This window comes from Alligator mississippiensis, chromosome 3, assembly GCF_030867095.1.
Source record: "Alligator mississippiensis isolate rAllMis1 chromosome 3, rAllMis1, whole genome shotgun sequence".
Taxonomy (NCBI): Eukaryota; Metazoa; Chordata; order Crocodylia; family Alligatoridae; genus Alligator; species Alligator mississippiensis.
In genome coordinates, this window is record NC_081826.1 from 91,547,993 (window position 1) to 91,565,728 (window position 17,736).

Here is a 17,736-nt window from a genome sequence, read left to right on the forward strand (position 1 = left end):
AAACTTGCTAAGGGTGCACACTATGCCATCTTCCAGTTCGCTGATGAAGACATCAAACAAAACCAGACCTAGAATGAACTTCAGGGCCACTGCACTTGATATTGGCTGCCAACTAGACATTGAGTTATTGATTACTACTCTCTGAGCCCAATGCTCTAGCCAGTTTTCTATCTACCTTAAGTCTTGATGCCACCAATGAAACCAAGAGGGAATTCTACACCACCCTTGACCAGGTCTTTTCTGACAGTTCAGAGGGAGAGAGACTTATTCTTCTCAATGATTTCAATTCCAGAGTCAGAAGAGATTCAAACCTCTGGAATGGAACCATCAGCAAGGAAGGAGCAGGAAAGGTCAACTCCTCTTGACCAAATATGCAGAACATGGACTCACCACCACCAACACCCTGTTCCACCAATAAAACAAGCACAAGGCATCATGACAATGCCTGTGATCTAAGCATTGGCACCTGATTGACTATAACATTGTTTGTGCCCGGAATCGCAAAGATGCCCACATCACCCGAGCTACACTGGGATCTGATGATTGCTGGACTGATCACTGACTGATCTGCTTGGTTATGTCTCTCAAACTGGCTCCTAAATGACAGCTACAGCAGAAGCAATAGTGACAGATCACTGCTGAAGGACTTGAGGAACCCAATCAAGTGAGATCTCTTCCACCACAGCCTCAATGAAAAACTGGTGAATTCCAATCAACAACAATGGTAGAATGTTGGCAATACCTGGGGTGCCTTGAAGTCCACTATCATCCATGACTGTGAAGGGACACTTGGATTCTCAACCAGAAAACATCAAGACTAGTTTGATGAGAGTGACTGGGAGATCCAAGAGTTGATTGACCACAAGCTCAATGCCTCTTGTGCTTGGCAGAATGATAGCCAAGATGGAGGTCCAAAGAAGAATCTGCTATATGAAAAGCAAATGGTGAAAAGACAAAGTGGAAGAGATTCAATGTCTTGCTGGCATCCACAATATGCACAGTTTTTTTAATGCCACCAAAGTATTGACAGTCTGAGCACTCAGCCACCAATCCCCTTGAGACCTAAGGATACAGCAGACCTGATCAAGAAAAGGGGAGCCACCAACACGTGTTGAAAGGAGCATTTTGAAGACCTTCTCAATCAAGACTCTGCTCTTGATGATAGTGTTTTCAACTCCATCTTGCAACACCCAGTCAGAGCCCAACCTTTCATGAGGTGAGGAAAGCCATCAAATAGATGAAAAACAACAAGGCATCTGGAGCTGATGGAATCCCTACCAAAATCTTCAAGCAGGGGGGAGAGGAGCTCACATCACAGCTCCATGCCTTCATCTTAAGGATCTTGAATGATGAGGAAATCCCAGATGACCTCAGGGACACCATGACCGTGACAACCTTCAAGAAAGGAGACAAGTCTGACTGTGGAAACTACAGAGGGATAGCCTTGCTGTCCACCACAGGAAAGGTCATTGCGAGAACCCTCCTGAACCATCTCCTTCCACTTGCTGAAGAGCTCCTCCCGGAATCTCAGTGTGGGTTTAGGGCATCGAGAGGCACAACTGACATGATCTTCACAGCTTGCCAGGTTCAGGAAAAATGCCAGGAACAACAAAAAACCTCTCTACATGGCATTGTTTCACCTCACAAAAACTATTAATTCTGTCAACCAAGAAGCAGTTCCTTCTGAAGTGTGTATGCCCACTGAAATTTGTCATTATTCTCTGCCTGCTCCATGATGGCATGCGAACAGTGTTTCTTACCAATGGGTCTATCACAGATCCCTTTGAGGTTAAGCAGGAGTTAAGCAAGGCTGTATCACTCCAACACTGTTCTCTATATTCCTTACCATGATGTTACTTCTGACCACAAACAAGCTCCCAGTTGCAGTGGAGCTAAACTGCTGAATAGATGGTAAACTGTTTAATCTCAGCCAACTCTGAGACAAACCCAAGACCACCCTGACCTCAATTATCATGCTACAGTACACTGATGATGCTGTAATCTGCTCACTCAGAAGCTGATGTTTAAGCAATCATTGACTTCTTTACCAAGGCATATAAGAAAATGGGACTGATGCTTAACATTCAGAAAACTAAGGTCCTCCATCAACAACCTCTTAATGAGCAGTCTCCAGATCTGGTAATTCAGATTCATGGTGAGACTTTGAAGAGTGCCAAGTATTACCCATACCTTGGAAGCCTTCTCTCGCAGAAAGCTGACATTGATGAAGAAATCCAACATCACCTTGAATGTGCAAGTGCAGCCTTCAGATACCTGAGGAAACGGGTGTTTGAAGACGGTAATTGTGGCAGAATGCCACCTCTGTGTCTCCCCCAAAACTCTGCTATGTAACAATTTGGTTAACATGTGCCCTGCAGAGGGCAGACATCCCATCTCTTTAGGTAACCTGAGTTGGATACATTCCTGAGGAGGGGGGAAACCTGCTCCCTCTACCTACGTGACTGGCATCACATGCCTGGGTGGGGGGCTTAGGCTCCCTATTGTTCTAAGCAATGCCATTCTACCCAGCAATCAGTGACACATTTCAAATTGGTTGGCTGGAAGTCAACAGGTGCTAGCCTCCATTGGACCAGGTAAATGAGGTCATAAGGTCTATAAAAGTTAAGGACTGCCCAGGAGGAGGAGCAGTAGCCATGATGAAAACTCAGAGAGAGAAGAGCTGGACCATCTGAAACTTGCTCTCTCTCTTGAAACTCATGATTACGGAACTGCCTGCCTCCAGAGGGAATCTCCACCTGCCTCTGGATGATATTTGTGAGTAAGCTACCTGAGATCTAACTAGATATATAGCTTGCAGTAACTCAGATGCCTGATCAAGGGTTACCCAGCCACTCCATTTGCTCTATGGGATTTCTTTGATATTGCTCTATCCTGTACCCTTTTCAAAACCTACTCCTTGTAACCAATAAAGTTCTCCTTTGTACCTAGCATGGGAGACTGATTGGGAGTGCATCTAGATTATGCCTTGGGGGGATCCCCTTGGTTTGGGTGAATAAGGGAGACCACTCTTTGTGCTTCAGACTGAGGGAAGCACCCCAAGTTCTTGAAGTGGATTGAGTACCTTTAAAGGCTACTAGGCCTGTGTTTCCCAGGGGGCACAGAGCCAGGATCACTCCAGACCCTAGGTGGTGGCACCAGGCTGGCAGGTGTGCTCCAGGAAGTGGGGTGGCCAGATATGATGCACCCCCAGGGAGGCACTCGGAGCCTGGAAGGTGGTCAGGTGCAGTGAGGTAGGTGGCTCAGCTCAGGAGCACCCCCTACTGGCCCACAACAGTATGTCAGATCATAACCAAGCTCATAGTTCATCAGGCAGTTATAATCCCAACCGTACTGTACAGAGCTGAGATGTGGACAACATACAGAAGACACCTCAAGTTGCTGGAGAAATACCATCAAAGCTTTGTGTGGAAGCTCCTTCGAATCGAGCGGGAAGCTAGATGTGCCAACATTAGTGTCCTCTCACAAACAAACACCTTGAGCATCGAGGCAATGATCATCCAACATCACCTTCACTGGGCTGGCCACATCATCTGAATGTCCAACTCCAGATTCTCAAAGCAAGTTTTATTCTCCCAGCTCAATCAAGATACATGCTCAAGAGGAGGTCAGACAAAGTGCTTCAAGGATGTCCTCAAAACCAACTTGAAAAAAATGCAACATTGACATCAACTCACAAGAGACTATCGAGCAGGACCACCACAAATGAAGGAACAGCCTACTGCAAGGATCTCAGTACTTTGAAACCTTATGATGATAATAGGAGATGGAAAAGCGGGAGCAGCAGAAACAGTGCGTCATGGAACAAATCAAGAATCCGGAGTCACCCACCTTGCATGGAAACACATGCCCAAGTTGCAACAGAGTTTGATGATCCTGGATTGGCCTCATTAGTCATCTTAGGACACAAGGATAGGACATTCATAGAACACTATCATCCTTGACTGCAAGGGAATGCCAAAGAAAGAAGAAAGTTTGTACTTACTTATGCTTTCACATGTGTCACAGATGATAATGCCAGTCCTGAGAATTACAATTTGGGTCACAAAAATCGTAACAGGAGCTCTTGGTGTGTGCAGTGATCTCAGTCTTCAGAAGGAACAAATTGTGCTACATTCTATTAAAAAAAAAAAAGCCAAGACACTCCTGTAATAATATGATTCACGGAGCTGAGGCTACAAAAATAAAAATTAAATATTGCAGAACTTGTTGAATTGTCTACCACTTCCTGGAAAGCAGCTTGAGCTAATATACCACAGAAGAAGAGCTGAGTACTGAGGGGCCCCACTTCCAGTATAAAGCAGCAATAAGTCATACATTTCACTAAAGTTGAGTAAATTCTGGCCTTAAATTCTGCTTCCTTGCCCAAGATGCAGAAATTGGCAATCTCATGGTTATGAATCCATTTTAATCCAAGATTGAACAAGTTGCAGTAACCCCCAACATCATAGATGTGTGAACACCAAAAGATTGGGCATGTTTTGGTCAGGACTTCTCATTTGACCCCCCACCTCTACTGTTCTCCAATCCTTGCTAATGTTAGCCTGCTCTCTCTTCACACAGTTCTACCATGCTGTGCCTGAGCCTTCTTCTGTCACTGTCATTTGAAAACCGCCTCTTTGAATCTTTCTGCTTCACTGACTCTCCATTTTCCATACTCATCAGAAAATACCTTCTCCCATACCCACAAACAAATCAACAAACCAACATCACTCTGTCACACTAGTTCATGTTTAATGTATAACAGAATTAAGGCTAAGAAAGTAAACTAACCCCCTATTATTAAATCCAGCACAAGGGCACTTAAGAATGGAATAAATCCTATTTCTAAAGAATTTCACCCATACAGAATTAGAATATAGGTCCCGTGTCTTAAAACACAAACATAAGTAAGACGGCAAGCTGGCTTCAGGCTGGTATAATCAACCATACAAAGAGTACTTCTATAACATCTTCACAGCAATCTGAAAACTTGCCAAGAAACAACCCCAGCCTGCTCACTTCTGCTCTGCAAGTGCTGTTTGCTGAAAAATACTGTGTGGTCACTATGTGAAGTATGCCCAAGGATGCCCTTATGATCTCTGTTTTGGGTGTGCTACTGAGATCTTCATTAGATGTACCTGGCATTGCTCTAACAACTATAATTTTCAGTATGTAACATATGCAGAGTGGGAGTGAGTAGGCAGGACTTGTTTCCTGGAGATGGGGACCATACAGGCACACCCCTGGAAGTGGAAACACTTATTCAGAGATAACTTGAAATGTACAGAGAAACAGACTGAGAACTTAAATGTATATCTAGAGCAGCAATTACAATAGTGAGTGATTCTGAAAAATATACAGGGCACAAAAGATAGAAGATAACAGCGTTCTGCTGAGACATCATGGTCGATTTCTGCTGCGATATGAAACCAGGAACAACAACGAAACCTTAAAAAGCATAATAGTGCTGTATGTCAGAAAGATGTTGGGTGTAATAATACTTCAGATACAATGTCATGTCTCTAACATGCTTCCGGTCAATAAAGGTTCTAAGCTAAAAGTTTGAAAAACTGACCATAACAGTAATTACTCTTGCTTTCATTTTGTTTGAAACATGTGAAACATGCTATGTCCAGATATTTTTAAACATATTTGGTCTCATAATCAGTAAAGTTCCCAATACATTCAGTCAGAAATGTGGAATTCTAACTATTATTTATCCTACTGACCAGCATCCCAATTTGTAATCTCAGTACAAGAGAAGGACCAGAATAAAAACCTTAAAAAATAAATTGACCCAAATTTTTTAAGTGACCTAATTCTTTCTAATAGGTCAAAAACAAAACCCTGAATCCATATGCCCTTACGTGTTGGTAGCTATTAAAAAAAAACACCCAAATCCACAATTTCAGTTTGGTATATTAAATATTTCTTCCCAAATATATAATTATTCATTAGTGATAGATTATGTTATTTATATTCTATAACAAAATGAACATACATTTGTTGTTTTACTTCAGAATTATATGTAGACATTTTGATATGTTAATACCAAAAAGCAGCTTGTCTGTGACGAATTGAAGAATAGATCAAATGATGCCAGATTTTCCCATGAAGCTTCTTCATGATCTTTTTCTATAGTAAACTATTTATGAATTGTATTTTATAATTAGCATTATTTCCTTTTCTTAAATTAGCTTTTTATTTCATTTACGTTAGCAACTGTATTTGTGCTCATCAAGATCTTATTCATTAAATAAACTGTTTAGAAGACAGAATGAAAAATAATTTTTGGTATCAGAAACAGCCTGAGACCTATTTTGACAGCATAGCATTCCTATATAAAACTGGTATGTTGTATTCTTCCCTTAAAAATACTTTGTATTTAATCTAGTGAAAGGGCTTATATTCTTATTTGCTGGGAATGTGAACTAAGACAATAATAGATTCAAGCTCTGCTTTTAGCTTCTAAAAATACTTACAGTTTTGTATGGTCTTACTTGGATGTATTTTTTTAAAGTCTATGAAAGCAGGAGTTTGAGACAATTTCTTCATGCTAATCTTTACTGCATTGTACTGAGCATTCGAAGATAGGGTTTTTAGATAAGGCAATAAAATGACAATGGGAAAAAAACCCAACACGAACAGCTTTCAGATTGGGATGGGAACATAGTGCAGCATTTCTAACTCACTGAAAGGTACATTCTATCTGGTATTTCTTGAATGATTATCCCACCCCATACTGGTGAACAAGTTAAGAGGTTGTGATGTGGATGACTACACAGTCCGGTGGGTGGCGAATTAGCTAGAGGACCGCACCCAGAGAGTCGTGGTGGATGGGTCGGTCTCGACCTGGAAGGGTGTGGGCAGTGGGGTCCCTCAGGGCTCGGTCCTTGGACCGATACTCTTTAATGTCTTCATCAGTGACTTGGACAAGGGAGTGAAATGTACTCTGTCCAAGTTTGCAGATGACACAAAGCTATGGGGAGAAGTGGACACGCCGGAGGGCAGGGAACAGCTGCAGGCAGACCTGGATAGGTTGGACAAGTGGGCAGAAAACAACAGGATGCAGTTCAACAAGGAGAAATGCAAAGTGCTGCACCTAGGGAGGAAAAATGTCCAGCACACCTACAGCCTAGGGAATGACCTGCTGGGTGGCACAGAGGTGGAAAGGGATCTTGGAGTCCTAGTGGACTCCAAGATGAACATGAGCCGGAAGTGTGACGAAGCCATCAAAAAAGCCAATGGCACTTTATCGTGCATCAGCAGATGCATGACGAATAGGTCCAAGGAGGTGATACTTCCCCTCTATCGGGCACTGGTCAGACCGCAGTTGGAGTACTGCGTGCAATTCTGGGCGCCACACTTCAAGAAGGATGCGGATAACCTGGAGAGGGTCCAGAGAAGGGCAGCTCGTATGGTCAAGGGCCTGCAGACCAAGCCCTATGAGGAGAGACTAGAGAAACTCGACCTTTTCAGCCCCCGCAAGAGAAGGTTGAGAGGCGACCTTGTGGCTGCCTTTAAGTTCATCACGGGGGCACAGAAGGGAATTGGTGAGTATTTATTCACCAAGGCGCCCCCGGGGGTTACAAGAAATAATGGCCACAAGCTAGCAGACAGCAGATTTAGATTGGACATTAGGAAGAACTTCTTCACAGTTCGAGTGGCCAAGGTCTGGAACGGGCTCCCAAGGGAGGTGGTGCTCTCCCCTACCCTGGGGGTTTTCAAGAGGAGGTTGGATGAGCATCTAGCTGGGGTCATCTAAACCCAGCACTTTTTCCTGCTTATGCAGGGGGTCGGACTCGATGATCTATTGAGGTCCCTTCCAACCCTAACATCTATGAATCTATTACACACACAGTAGCAAATTTTTAAAAAACATTTTTCAATAAATCATATACTCACTTTTATTGAGATAGATGTATACAATTCATGTGCAAATCTGTTTACTACATATACTTAAGACATTTGTGGTTCCTACTCCTTATTCAAAGGTATACAGGCAAAATAGGACATAGCTACCTACACACCACTTTGACTTCAGTAACTTAGTATTTGTTTGTTTTGGGCGCTGTACAAAATTACTGAAGCACACAAAGATGACACTTTGCCCCCTGCATGCAGACTAAATGAGTAAATGGAAGACTTGGAACTTTCTCTGAAAAAAAACTGAACTACTGAAATGCTTTCAGTCTTTTCAAAATGGCAGCTTTTTTACAATCAAGTAACTAATAATATACTGCATAGTTGGAACTCTTAAAAAAGCTGGAGTTGTGGAAGGGGTTTTGATTATCTAACACACAGCAGTGATTATGGGTTCAACTTCCAATTCAGTTATGTTAATTAATAGTTTTATCTTTGCTGAAGACAGCACATTTCCTTTGTTTATATTATAAGAACCCAGTTGCATCACCTCATCCTATATAACAAGGCTTTTCTTCCCTTTGCCATCACAGCGTAAACCACTATCTTTGCCTCACCTATGAAAATTAGACTACCGTTTTATTTTTAGCCTACCACCAGTTTTTAAAGGCCTTTAAATCATGGTAAAAGAATAGTATAATTTTAATTACAAACTGTATAATGATACCTGTCTAGCAGCAGTTTACAAATTCTATAGGAATTAAGACATAATATACATTATGTTCATATACAGTTCATATACAGTTTCTTGGTAACACCTCTAAATACATTCCAATACTAATCTCTTTTCATAATGATATGGAGAAAATAAATTAAATTTTAAAGGTACTTTTATCATGCAATATAACAAAATTAGTGTCTTCTTTTTTCACTGATCTCATATATCACTCTCAAGATGATCCACATAGAAACAATTACAAGAAGGAAGTGAACATTTCAAAATCAGTATGGGTCATATTGGATTGATGAGTAATTTCACATTTGGATTAAGTAGGTAAAATAAAAATATAATTCAGCAGAAGGCATTAGACAAGGAACAGTGTTATAGTCAGTGTCTGAAAAGAGAATTGTAAAGATGTTACAGTATAAGTTCACATCAGCTCAAGAATCTCTGCTTTTTTTAGATGCTTTTTTCTAGCAAAGAAGAGAGATTAAGAAAATACCCTATTCAATAGTTAAAAATATAGCACGGAATAAAAGTAGATGGTATAATAATTTGTGAGACAGAACAAGAGAAATAACCTACTTGCCAGAGGGCAAACACAATGAATTTTTTTAACATATATTTAGAGAGGTTATACATCAATAAAGTAAAGGGTGCTGCTATTTGAAGGAGGCTGTGATGAGCTATCAGCTTCTAGAATGCAATTTTTATTTTAATAAATTGAATTAAGCTAGAAAGTGATAATGGCTGGTATCTGGCATGTCTCTGAGCTGTAGATCATCCAAGACCTTGGTAAAATCTCTCTTCATTCATGTTAAATGAGTGAATCAGTTAAGATCCTTTATGATGTCAGATAGCTAAGGAAAAGTGTAGCATGAATTGAACTAATGTAGCTGATGTTAACATAGAATGTAATAATAGCGAAATATAACCTTGTTAGTCTTGTACTGTAAGCAACTTGAAAACTCCATTTTGTATCCTTCTGCTTGACATAAGTGAATGAACTCTGTATAACCTTTATGTATGAGTGTGTGTAAAAGGGTGAATGGTGAGAGAATGGCATAGAGACGGAAGAATATTTAACTGTTTATGTAAGCAACAAGGCGCCAAATGTAAGTTACCAGTCAGTAAACTAATTAATAAACGGCTGAAGAATCCCTTTGAAGCTCAAGGGCACAAAGGAGATAACAGAAGAAAAAATTCTGTCAGATCAGATGGGCAACAAGAATACTCCAAGGCTAAGATAAGCTGAAGACAAAAGAAGAACAACCACAAAAACAGAAGCTGAGTGTGGAAAAACCCCAAAGCACTGGAACAAAGGATGCCAACCACTATAAAAGAACACTTTGAAAATGCCAAGTTGGGTGAATCTCTTTCTCTACTGCTATTTCATCGGAGCACAGATGCATCTGTTCACCCCGATCCAGCTGTTATCTTTAAATCTGGTATCTTCAAATCATCATTATCATCTAGTCAGTAAGCCCGGGTTGGCCACCCTGGGCTGATATTGAACAACTATTGCTGGTAACTATATCTGGTATAGGTGTGGATGAAATGGTTGTTTTGTGTATGTGTATGCCTGTGTGTAATGATGTGTATAATGATTTGTGTGTTTGTATGAATGGTGCACCTGTAATCAATAAACACGGCAACTTGCCTTATCCCCCTTTATAAAGTCGCACTTGTGATTTGAGCAATTGGCAATTTATGTAACAAAAGCAGCCACACGCTAAGGTGTTAGGCCACATTCAAAGGCAATCAGAAGTTAAGTGAACAGAGGTATAACCAACCAGTACTGTACCTTGGGCGGCAGCAGCGCACAGTATAGGACCAGTGACTGGAGATTCCCTACTACTGAGGGAGATGTCACCTCATTTTTCTTGCTGTTGATGTGGGTCAAGTAGCCATTTAAACACCAGTTTTCAGTGGCAAAAAAGAAGGTGAAATCTCTGCCTCCAATGGTGAACCACCAGCCACTGTTCCTACACCATCTGCTACTGCTGCTGCTCTGTACTCCTCTGCTACCAAAGCCACAGGCAGTCCTCTAGCTCAGGGGTGCCCGCCCTCCAGCCCATGGGCTAAATTTGGCCCATGGAGCCATGGCATCCAGCCTGTGGAGATCCCCATGGACTGGAAAAAATTAGCAGGTGGGGTATGGGGAAGCTCTGTGCAGTGGTATCCAACCCTGCCCCACAAGTTTCTGGTTATGACTGGGCTACACCCTGTCTCTTCTACATATCCAGATAGGGGCTGCTTAACTCCACCTGCTCCCTGGTATTCAGTTCAGGGCTTCCCTCCACCACACACACACATTAGGGTTGGGGCTGCTCCACCCTGAAATCCCCTCCCCCCCCCCGCTTACACACCCACACGCATCTGGATTGGGACCAGGCTGCTCCCCACCTTCTGAGGACATAATAGGTACCTCTGAAACATGGTGGAATGAGAAAAGTCAACAGGATATTGGAATACCAGGATACAAATTATACACAAATGACAGAGTAGGTTGTACTGGTAGATGAGTAGCACTCTACATCAAAGACTGCATCAAATCAAATACAGTAGATATTTCAACTGAGAAGAGAGATACCTTAGGATCTCTGTGGATAGAAATCCTGAGTTTAAATAGAAAAAAAAGTATGTATAGGGATATACTATCAACTCCTAGACCAGTACAGTATCAGCAAGCTGGAAATGTTAAGGGAGTTGAGAGAGGCTGCAACTGTAGAAAACACAGTTAAAATGGAGGACTTACATTATTCACAAATAGACTGGGTCAATCTAACATCAGGTTGGTATGCAGAGACCTAATTTCTTGATGTTAGAAAAGACTGTTTCCTGCAGCAGTTAGTCCTGGAAGCTAAAAGAAAAAAAGCCATTTTTTTGAGAGCACGGAGGCAGAAAGGGATCTTGGAGTCATCATTGACTCCAAGATGAACATGGGCCGACAATGCGAGGTCACGGTTGGCAGGGCTAACCGGACCCTATCATGCATCCACAGGTGCATCTCAAGCAGGGCCAAGGAGGTGATCCTCCCCCTCTACGCGACACTGGTCAGGCCACAGCTGGAGTACTGTGTTCAATTCTGGGCACCCCACTTCAAGAGGGATGTGGACAACATTGAGAGGGTCCAGAGGAGGGCCACCTGCATGATCCGGGGACAGCAGGGCAGACCCTACAATGAGAGGCTACGGGACCTGAACCTGTTCAGCCTTCACAAGAGAAGGTTGAGGGGGGACCTGGTGACAGTCTATAAACTCACTAGGGGGGACCAAAAGGGTTTGGGGGAGACCTTGTTTCCCCTAGCGCCCCCCGGGATAACAAGGAATAATGGCCACAAGTTGTTGGAGAGTAGGTTTAGATTAGACATCCGTAGGAACTACTTCACAGTTAGGGCGGCTAGGATCTGGAAGCAACTTCCAAAGGAAGTTGTGCTGGCTCCTACCCTGGGGGTCTTTAAGAAGCAGCTCGATGCCTACCTGGCTGGGGTCACTTGAGCCCAGTTTCCCTCCTTCTCAGGCAGGGGGTTGGACTTGAAGATCTACAAGGTCCCTTCCGACCCTACTTCTATGATTCTATGATTCATTTTTTACTTAGTCCTAGGCAATGCATAGGATTTGGTGCAAAAAGTAAGGGCTAATGAGCTGCTCAACAACAGTGACTACAATGCAACTGGGTTTAACATCCATGTAGAAGGGGAGACAAGACAATCTACCACAGTAGTCTTTAATTTAAAAAGGGAGACTACACCAGAATAAGGAAGCTAGTTCAACACAAGTTAAAAGGGGCCCTTAAGAAGGTAAAGAACTTGCAAGCAATATGGGCATTGTTTAAGAACACATTATATTGGAGGCATAGAACAAATGCATACTGCAAATAAAAAAAAACCCCAAAAAAACCCAACCACCCAGAAAATGGACCAAAAGCAAGTCAGCATGGTTTAACAACAGAGTTGCAGAGGCAATAAGGAGAAAAAAGGCTTCTTGTAAAAAATGGAAGTCAAATCCTAATAAGAAAAATAAAAAAAAAGAGTATGAACACTGGCAACTCAAATGTAAAACTAATAAGACAAGCCAAGAACATTTGAGGAGAAACTTGCTAGAGACGCAACAGGTAACAATAAAAATTTCTTTTAAGTACATTAGAGGCCAAAGACCTGCCAGGTCAGGTCAGTAGTGACTTTGGATAATGTGGGTGTAAAAGGGGTGCTAACAGATGACAGGGCCATTCCCAATAAACTAAATGCATTCTTTTCATCTGTCTTCACTGTATAAGATGTTAGGGAAATTCCATCACCAGATCCACTTCTCTCTAGGGACAAGTCACTGGAGGTGACTATACTGAGGTTTCAATAGATACGGTGGTAGAGGAAATTGATAAACTGAACAGTAGCAAATAACCTGGATCTGATGGCATTCACTTTAGAGTCCTGAAGGAGCTCAGAACAGAAATTGCTGAGCTTCTAACTGTAGCATGCGACTTATCTCTCAGAACAGCCTTAGTACCATAGGACTGGAGGGTTGCCAATGTGACTCCCATATATAAAAAAGCTCTAGAGGGAATGCAGGGAACTACAGGCTGGTCAGCCTCACTTCTGTTCCTGGAAAACTGGTAGAAACATTTAAAAAAAAAAGAATTGTTCAGCGTGTGGATGAATGTGACTTACTGGAGAGGAATCAACATGGCTTCATCAAAGGGAAATCATGCCTTACCAACCTACTACAGTTCTTGCTGGTAGATCAGGGCGATAAATCCATGGTGCTTATAAATCCATGGTTCATCCGCACCTTGAATACTGTGTCTAGGTTCTGGTCCCCACACCTCAAAAAAGATACAAGAAAACTAGAGACAGTACAGAGAAAGGAAACAAGGATAATTAGTGGTATGGACTAATTATGGACTTCAGTCTCTCCTTCCATATGAGGAGAGACTAAAAAGGGTAGGCCTATTCTGTTTAGAAAAGAGGTGTTTGAGGGGGAACATAATAAGGGTTTACAAAAAACTAAATGGTGAAGAGAAAATAAATAGGCATTTATTATTTACTGTCTCTCACAGTACAAGAACTAGGGATCACAAAATTAAACTAGCAGGTAGTAAGTAAAAACTAACAAGAAGTTATTGTTCATACAGCGTGCAATTAAAGTGTGAAACTCATTGCCACCAAATGTTGTGGAAGTTGATAGTTCAGCCAGATACAAAAAGGGGTTGGACAAATTCTTGGAGGAAAGGGGAATCAGTAGCTATTGAGCATGTGAGTTCAGGATATGGACTCTGAATTAGAACTTCCTATACTTTAAATGCTGGAGGCTGCAAATGAGAGAGGAACAATGGAAAAAACAAACAAACCCTGGTCATACTCCACTCGCTCTCTGCCAATATGTGACACAGAATACTGGGAAAGATGGACCTATGATCTGACCCAGTAAATCACATTCCTAATGTTCTTATATTCTTATCACTGATCATTACACTGCTGTAAACCAACAGGTTCCATAGGAGACTTACTGAAAATGTATGGCTTAGGTCAGTGATTGGTTGCAGCTGTGAATGTCAGTGGCTGCATCTACACGAGACATTGTGCAGTAGCTCAGTACTACTGAGCAGTAGTGTTGCTGGGCACAAACCATGATGTGATGCTACTGCATAGTAGGGCTGTGCGAAGCTTCAGTAACTGATTCAATTTGGAGGAGATTTGGCCCAGTTCAGCTGCTGAATCTCTGAATCGAATTGGGAAACCCATTAATCTCTCCAAATCCAACTGGAAACCTCCAAATCAATTCAGAGAGATTTGGAGAGATTCAGGCATAGACTGTACAGGCAGGCAATAGGCTGTGCCAATGGGGGCAGCTAGGGGAGCAGCCAGATGAGCCCCAGCTTAAGCCAGCAGTCCCGGGAGAAGTCGCAGCTCATCTGGCTTCTCCCCAGTGGGGCAAAGCAGGCAGTGCTGGCAGCCCCGGGAGAAGCTACGGGGGCAATGATCGGGGAGCTGGGGGAAGGATTGGGAAGCTGGGGGAATGATTAGGGAACTGGGGGTTTGAACCAGGACCTGGGGGAATGAACAAGGGCTTTCCTCCAGCTCCTGGTTTGATCCCCCAGTTCTCAGTTCGAGTCCCCAGTTCCCCGATCATTCTCCTGAGCTCCCGCGGCTTCCTCCGAGGCTGCTGGCTCAAGCCGTGGCTCTTCTGGTTGCTCCCTTGGCTGCGCCCACACCAGGGTGAGGCAAGCAGTGCTGATAGCCCCGGGAGAAGCTGTGGGGGCTGGGAACAATAATTGGGGAGCTGGAGGATTGAATTGGGAATTGGGGAATCAAATTGGGAGCTGTGGGAACAAACAGGGACTTTCCCCCAAACTCCTGGTTTGGTCCCCCAGCTCCCAATCATTCCTCCCAACCCCAATGGCTTCTCCCAGGGCTGCTAGCACTGCCTGCCTCACCCTGGCCGGGGGAGGGGGGGGGCAGACAGCCAGACAAGCTGCGACTTCTCCCTGGGCTGCCAGCTCAAGCCGGGGCTTGTCCAGCTGCTCCCCCCAACTGCTCCCACCAGCACTGCCTGCCTGTATAGTCTATGGCAAAATAAGATTCAGTGTTAAATATCTTCAGATTTGGATTCGTCCGAATCGAATCGGGACAGTGATTCCAATCACCGAATCGAATCACTGTCCCTCCTAATTGCCAAATCCAAATCTGAAGTGAATACTTTCCACTTTGCACAGGCCTACTGTGCAGTAGTAACAAACTACTGGGCAGTAATAATGAGCTACTGTGCAGTAAGCATCACCAGGCAACCATGCCAGGACACTATTGCACAGTAACACTGGTTACTGCACAGTCATTTAGTATTTCGTTATGCAAAGGCTTCTGAGGCACTGCAAAATGCACACAGTGCATGTGAAAAGGCTCCTGTGCTGTATATTTGCAGTGTGCAGCCAAAATTAGATACCAGGAAATCCCAGTATCTAAAAAAATAATGGTTTAAAAAAAAGCAGCACGGTGCACGTAGCTGCACTGTGCACCTCCCAAAACCAGAGCCTGACCGGCCAGGGCCATGTTCCAGCTGCCAGACAGGCTTCATGTGCCTGGATTGCCACTGCTGCAGCCCCAGGAGGCCCCCAAGTAAGGCTGCTGGGGCCAGCGCAGGTGCTGTTCCCAGCCTCCTCTACTCCACCTTGGATAATTTGCTGTGCGCCAGAGTGCACATGTAGGGGTATTCCCTGGGGACAAGTAACAGTGGCACAACTATGTGCTGCTGCTATTTGTCCCTGGGGAAACGCATGTTCACGCTCATTTGAATGAGCCCTTTCTGTGTTGTCTTCCAAAAGATACTTTATGTGCAGGTTCAGAATGAAAATTGGCCTTCCTCCTAAAAATGTTAACTCATTGAGGCAATTCAGAATTTCTGTCTGCCTACATCAGACAAACTAAGCAGCTTGCACATAAGTATAGTTATCTATCTTAGTAAAGAACTCCCAACAAAGCATTTGTGCTGAAATGCTCGACATTTTAATTTTGATGTTCAAAAATACCTTTATATATATACGTTTGGGGCAAGATTATTCTCATCTTCTGAGAGCTGCTTAGCCTATCTGATGTACTGGGCTTGAAATTTAAATTGCCTCAAATAAGTAAAAAATCTAGGAGGAAGGTCAATTTTAACTCAAAACCTGCACATAAAGTATGCCAAAATAACCTTAGAAAGCCTATATTTCAACAATTATAACAACAACAACCTATCCCCAAAATTCACTACACACTCATGAGAAATCAGTGGTCACAGGATTCCAGACAAATGTTACAGATTCAACACACTAGGCATGAGGTAGTATAGTTATCTAAACCCAACTTTAGATATTCAGAGCTACATACCTCATGGATTAGCTGCCAAACCCCGAAAGACCATGGGTTGGATTATAACAGGATATAGTTAATTAACCACGTCAGAAACAAAATGAAGAATTAAAGAGAAAATTCTGCCTATGACAAGCTTTGTATCAAATGCTTCTGTGACAGAAGTGAGCCTGTTACAAAAGCATGAGCCTCGATATGTCTGCTCATCACAGACCTGCCTGCCTGCAACTAACACAACAGCTGTTAATGGAGAAGAAAAAAGGATCCTCACCTGGGAGAGGCAGGCTTGTGTGAACCGTCTGGAAGAAGTTAAGAGACGTGCTTTTAAAGTAAAGGCTGAGGGATTCTGCTAGAATGTCACCCTTATTTTGTGCCAGATTCAGATATCTTTACTTACAACAAACAACATCTTACTCCACAAATGCCTCTACTGACTTCAGTGGATTTAACTGTGGAGCAAACACGCTTAAGATTATTAAGCTAGCTCTTACAGAAGAGTCCCAGGGCAGCAAAATGAGTAAAATCATTTTTCTGTGCTATTGCTTTGGGTAAATGGCTTGTCAGGATATATAATGTACAAATGTGTTCACTGGGTTTATGTTTCACTAAGAGTTTAATTCTACTATCATGACTGACACTTCAAGTCCAAACTCAGACACCGTCCGGGCTGTTTGATTCTAGGTTTACAATACTGACCATTAAATAGGCACAGCTTTTATTTTAATATGTTTTTGTTAGGATATATAGGTCGTTTCTCCGGGTATTCTGTTCCAGTGCTTAACTGCCATCATTTTTAAACAGTTCTTTCCTATATCCAAACTAAATCTCCCATGCTGCAATTTAAAACTATTAAGACTGTGTAACACCTTTTGTACTGTCTCCTGAAGCCACAGACAAAAGTCACCACTGTATTTATAGCCATATATTTGAAGTCTGTTATCAAATTCCCCTTTCCCCATCAACCCAGTCTCCTCTTCTTCAGACTAAATAATTTCAGTTCTTTCACCCTTTTCTCATAATTCATGCTTCAGAGAGATCTAATAATTTGTATTGCTATCAACCAGAATCTTTCAAATGTGTCTACATCTTTCCTTAAAAGTAATGCCCAAACCTGGACAGGTGAAGGGTCTTCAGTGCTGAATGGAGTAGAGGAATCACTTCCCCTGACTTGCAGGCTCATTCCTATTAATATAACTCAATATGCAATTCACTTTGTGAGCAACAACAGCATGCTGTTCTTTGTGGCCCCCTATAAGCGTTGGGGGTCCTCTTCTGCACTGCAATTCCTAGCCATTCATTATCCAAT

The 17,736-nt window shown here is 42.7% G+C and overlaps 1 protein-coding gene across 6 annotated transcripts in view; it reads right to left on the reverse strand.

Annotated features, from left to right (window-relative positions):
- DLGAP1 (DLG associated protein 1) overlaps positions 1-17,736 on the reverse strand; it is a 735,970-nt gene that overhangs the window by 408,119 nt on the left and 310,115 nt on the right. For 5 of the 6 annotated variants that reach the window (XM_059724192.1, XM_059724194.1, XM_059724195.1 and 2 more), the window contains one exon: positions 4,004-4,135. The exons of the other annotated variant lie outside the window; for it this stretch is intronic. The gene's annotated coding sequence lies outside the window, so the exon portion shown is untranslated. The remainder of the gene's footprint in view (positions 1-4,003; positions 4,136-17,736) is intronic. 6 annotated transcript variants of the gene reach the window in all.